Source organism: Carya illinoinensis, chromosome 14 (genome assembly GCF_018687715.1).
Source record: "Carya illinoinensis cultivar Pawnee chromosome 14, C.illinoinensisPawnee_v1, whole genome shotgun sequence".
Lineage (NCBI taxonomy): Eukaryota > Viridiplantae > Streptophyta > Magnoliopsida > Fagales > Juglandaceae > Carya > Carya illinoinensis.
The window spans coordinates 11,485,599-11,491,058 of record NC_056765.1 but is presented as its reverse complement, the minus strand read 5'-3'; the positions used below and the strand labels follow the sequence as shown (position 1 = coordinate 11,491,058).

General features: G+C 41.5%; 1 pseudogene; it reads left to right on the top strand.

Annotated features, from left to right (window-relative positions):
- The first annotated feature begins 2,002 nt into the window (after window positions 1-2,002).
- On the top strand, window positions 2,003-4,320 carry LOC122294043 (annotated as a pseudogene).
- Window positions 4,321-5,460: the final 1,140 nt, after the last annotated feature.

The following is a 5,460-nucleotide window of genomic DNA, read 5'->3' as shown; positions in this document are numbered from 1 at the left end:
GGTAAGGGAACCGACACACGTCACATTAGCTGGGGAACATGCCCAATAGGGATGTCGTAGGCTGGATATCGTAGGCCTGACATGTGAAGAAGACAGGAAGTGAAAGGATCACCCTTTCCAAGAAGGGAGGAAATCAAATCGTGGCGATGAGTGAAAACACGAATACAAAGGCAAGAAGAAATTTCCATTGGGAATTGGTGAGGTAACTGTAAATGGATTTTTCCCTCATGCTAGAGGCTCAATGTGCAGCCCCAAATACAAAGGGACCTAGGTCGGTCGGGCAATCTATCGGCCCATTAGAAGACCCAAGCCTTGGGACAGAAGTCGGCCTATGACGTCAAAGGCACGGGAAATCCACCATAATGCAAAGGAAGGGTAACATGCCACCTCGACACCCCTTATGGAGCCTAGTCCCACTTAACCCTAAGCGAACAGGCAAGCAAAAATCGTAGAGAGTCCTTGATCCCCTGACGGATAGGGAAATAAGGACCTGACGACGTAACCCGAATAATAAAAGGGATAGAAAGCCATGCCACATTAAAAAAACTTGACTGAAGGAATTGCTGATTGGCACATTCCCCTGGCACATAGCAAATCGGGAATAAAATGCAATCCCCAGGTACTAGGAATGCTCTCTGAACTCTATATTCTTTTACACTAACACTAAGATGATATTAATTTTGATATCAGAAACTCTCTGGCCACCACCATTTTTTTTTTTAATTTTTTGTTCGTAGGCCCATGACCGAAAACCCCAGTTGCTTAGAGCTCACCCCAAAAAATATTTTATGAATTCCACCTCATTGAAGCTTATGGATTCTCTAATCTTACAAACAAAAACTCTCTCTTGGAAAGATCTCAAACTTGAACTTGTAGTGAAAAAAGCAAAATCAAACATCAGAGCTTGCACTAGTAGGGCGTCTAGTTGCTACACGCCAATTGAATAAGTTTGACATTCATGCAAGTATCAAAGCTGCTTGGACTTTCATACAGAAATTTCTAATTGAAGATCTGGAAGCAAACCTATTTCTATTCACCTTTGAATCCTCCCAAGACAAATAATGAATTCTTAGCCAAGCTCCATGGAATTTCAAAGGTCATCTACCAATAATCAAATCGTGGCCCCCTAGCTCCACTTTGTAAGAGACTTGTTTGAATCATAAAGCATTTTACATACAGATTGGTGGCCTCCCCCCAGACCATATGACACAAGAAAATGCAACTCAAATTGGGAAAGCCTTGGGAAACCTAATCGAGGTGGAAAAGGACTCTGAATTTGGAATCACTTGCAAGAAATTCATTAGAATCAAAGTGGAAATTGCTATAACCAACCTACTACAGCTTCAATCTCCCTAGAGACTACATCGTTGATATGTGAATGGCTTTCAAATATGAAAGATTATCAGATTTCTGCCATGCTTGTGAGAGATTGGATTACTCTCAAATTTTTTTCACATTTATCAAATCTTTCATATAGACCATAGATACAAGCCCCCACTCGAACCACCTCAAGTGAGATTTGAATAGTGAAATAAGATAAAATAATTTTAAATAAAAGTTAAAAGTTAAATAAAATATTATTTTTTAATATTAGTATTATTTTAAAATTTTAAAAAAATTAAATTATTTATTAAATTTTGTATAAAAATTTAAAAAATTTATAATAATGAGATAAAATAAAATGAATTGAGATAAGTTATAACATTCTTTTATCCAAATCTTACCTCATGTCAGGTTTGGTGTGCGAAATGGTCCGCCTCGCGCGTGCAAGAAGAGTTTTCCGCTGGCAATAGGCGTAAATAAATAAAACTAATGCAATTACCTGCGACTTTCGCTTGACTAATTACCAATCATTAAAACGTTCTCAAACGTAACTCCATACATCAACAATAACTGAATTCGTATAGCGTGACGCGCGCACACACACTCAGAAGTCAACAATTTTGAATGACATATAAATACCCAAATCCCACGCTCTTTCCTCAGCAAATCTCCAACAAATTAGCAGACCACGCCTGAACCAAAAGCAACAGGATTCCTCCCTTCTTCTTCTTCTTCTTCTTCTTCACAGCTCTCATATTCTTCCTAAAATTACTTTTCCTGAAGATTCAGAGTTATTGAGAAATTACATATATTGTAGGAAATTATGCCGAGAAAAGGAATGAGGAGCATTTTCTTCAGGTCTTCGTCTCCATCTAGAACAAGTATCCCACCTTCATCACCCAGCCTCAGATTCTCTGAATCGTTAATGGAGGACAACATCGAAATCGTGGAATCTCTCCTTAAGAAGTGGGATTCTGACTTCTCCACCTACGCTAAAATCACCTCCCTTTTCCACGGCGACCGCACAGTGGCCAAACAGTACATACACTCCGTCAAAGGCTTGCAGTCCGCCATGCAATACTTGGTTACCCAGAACGCGGCCTCCGACAAGCTTGTTAAGGCTCAGAACTTGATGGAAAGGGATATGAAGAGGTTGGAGAAGGAGTTCTACCAGATTTTGTCGGCTAATAGGGATCACCTTGATCCCGAATCCGTTTCCACCCGCTCTTCCAGATCCTCGGCGTCGAGGTCAAGGTTGAGTATTTCGGACTTGGAAGACGACGAGTTGGAGGACGAGCTTCCAGTTGCCGGCGAGTCGAAATCTGAGGTGAAGCGAGTCTCGGTGGCTGCCATGGCGGACTTGAAATCCATTGCTGACTGTATGATCTCCACCGGTTATGCAAAATAGTGCGTGAAAATCTACAAAATTATATGTAAGTCGATTATAGATGAGGCCTTGTACCATCTTGGCGTTGAGAAGTTGAGTCTCTCGCAGATGAAGAAGATGGATTGGGAGGTGCTGGAGCTGAAGATCGGGAACTGGGTGAAAGCTGTAAAAATTGGCGTGAAAACTCTCTTCCATGGGGAGAGGATTCTCTTGGATCATGTGTTTTCGGCATCCGTAGCAATCAAAGAATCGTGCTTCGCTGAGATTTCAAGAGAGAGCGCGATGAGATTGTTTGGATTCCCGGAACTCGTGGCAAAGTGCAAGAAATCTCCCGAGAAAATATTCCGCACGCTGGACTTGTATGAAGCTATCTCTGATCTCTGGCCGGAGATCGAAACCATTTTCTCGTATGAATCAACCTCGGTAATCCGATCACAGGCCATCAGTTCTCTGATTAACCTCGGCGATTCGGTGCGAACGATGCTAGTGGACTTCGAAAAGGCCATATTGAAGGACTCGTCGAGGACTTCTGTCTCTGGCGGTGGAGTACACCCGCTCATGCGCTACGTGATGAACTACATCTGCTTCCTCGCCGATTACAGCGGTGTGCTAGCCGACATTGTAGCTGATTGGGCTTTAGTATTACAGTCGCCGTTACCGGAGTCCTACTTGGGGAGTCCAGGTCCCGAAGATAGTCCGATTTCCATCCGAATAGCGTTGCTGATCCTTGTCCTCCTCTGTAAACTTGACGGCAAAGCCAAGTTCTACAAGGACGTTGCGCTCTCGAACCTTTTCCTGGCAAACAACCTCCAATACGTCGTCGTTAAGGTGCGCACGTCCGAACCTGAAACTTCTTCTTGGTGAGGATTGGGCGATGAAGCACGAATCAAAAGTCAACAGTATGCTTCGAACTACGAGCTGATGGGTTGGAGCAGAGTGTTCGAGTCATTGCCGGAAAATCCAACGATCGAGATTTCGCCTGAGCAAGCGAAGGTCTGTTTCAAGAGATTCAACACGGCGTTCGGTGAGGCGTATAGGACACAAAAGTCGTGGGTAGTTACGAACCCGAAACTCCGGGACGAGATCAAAGTTTCGGTGGCGAAGAAGCTTGGATCGGTGTATCGGAGTTTTTATAGCAGGTATCAGTTCAGGTTTGGGTCGGAAGCAATTGTCAAGTATGCCCCTGATGATTTGGAAAACTATTTGTCAGATCTGTTGTACAGGAGAGGGGGTGCAGGGAGTATTTCGTCATCTTACTTGTCGTCCCATCTGCGTAGTCGGCTAAGCCGTTGAGATTTGCGTAGTTTCCATAACCAAGCTTTTGGTGCTATGAGGCTCTATGTTTTTTGTGAATAGAACGCAAAACAGCACGTGGGTCATTTCTACTTCCCAAAGGAGAGATATAAATTTTTAGATTGACTAATGTGTATATACGCTCCTATTTAACATAATCCTATTTAATCTGGTTCCTCCGAAAGATGTTAACTTTAATCTGGTTCCTTTTAGGATCTAACTTCACAAATTACCTCTCGGTTATGTGAATCAAATTATTGGGGAGCGAATTGATTCAATGATTGGGATTGTACAACAGGTTGAGATGAAAGTGGTACTCGATGGGATAAGTTTATGAGAATTAAAGTCCTTTTAAATGTAACACAACCTTTATCTCTGGGTGAATTGTGATCATACAAGGAAATTCAATTTGAATTCCCTTTCGATATGAATGGTTACCACAAATCTGTTTTCAGTGTGGTGTTATTTATCATGTTGGAAAAGGCTATAATAGTGCCAATTTGTATACTTTACATGGTTGTAATTCCAAGAATTAGTATGGGGCATGGATGAGGGCCACTAATCAGGGTTCCTTTGTGGTGGTTGGAAGTACGTCCATTTTAAAGGTTTCTGAAGAGAACCAATGTGCAGAGTCTAGTGATAAGGTGGCTAATAATGTGGTAGTGAAATCCTCTATGGAGAAGAATAATTGTTACCAAATTATCACTGGTGAGTGGATGTTCTGGTAGACTATTGGTATCTAGTGATAAGGATTTGTCTTTGCTTGGAAAATTTTTTGTTGAACCAACACAAAAGCATTCTTTGGTTACTGATCTATCTCCTCTTATTGATGAGTCTGATATGGAAGCACATAATTTTGATCTTGCACCTTGTGTCGGTTTCGTACTACAGGATACTGATAAAAATTGGAAGCATCAGGCAAGGATCTCCCCACCTCAAGGTTCTAAAGTAATTCCACAATCTGTGTTGTCTACTAAGAGGACGAAAAAGGCCTCTATTGATCTATCTTTAAATAGTATTGTTGTTCCCAAAGGATTTACTAAAAATTCATGTGTTAAGAAGTCAAGTATTTCTAAACCCCCTCTTGTTTTGGTGGAGGCTGGGTCCCAGCCCCACCGTCAGAAATGAATCTTATAAGTTGGAATCGTCAAGAGCTTGACAACCTTCAAACAGTTCACAGCCTTTGCCATTTGGCAAAGATTTATAAGCCAAAATTTGCGTGATAGAAACTAAACTACTTGGTAGCCGTATTCTGCCACTGAAACGGAAGTTGGGATATAATACTTTGCTGACTGTTGATAGTGTGGGAAATGGTGGTAGTTTAGCATTGTTTTGGGAATGATATTGTTGATGTTAGTATGATTAATTATTCTCTAAGACACATTCATGTTCAAGTTGAACATCACAACAATAGCCCTAGTTGGTTTTTTTATAGGTTTTTATGGTCATCATGTCGC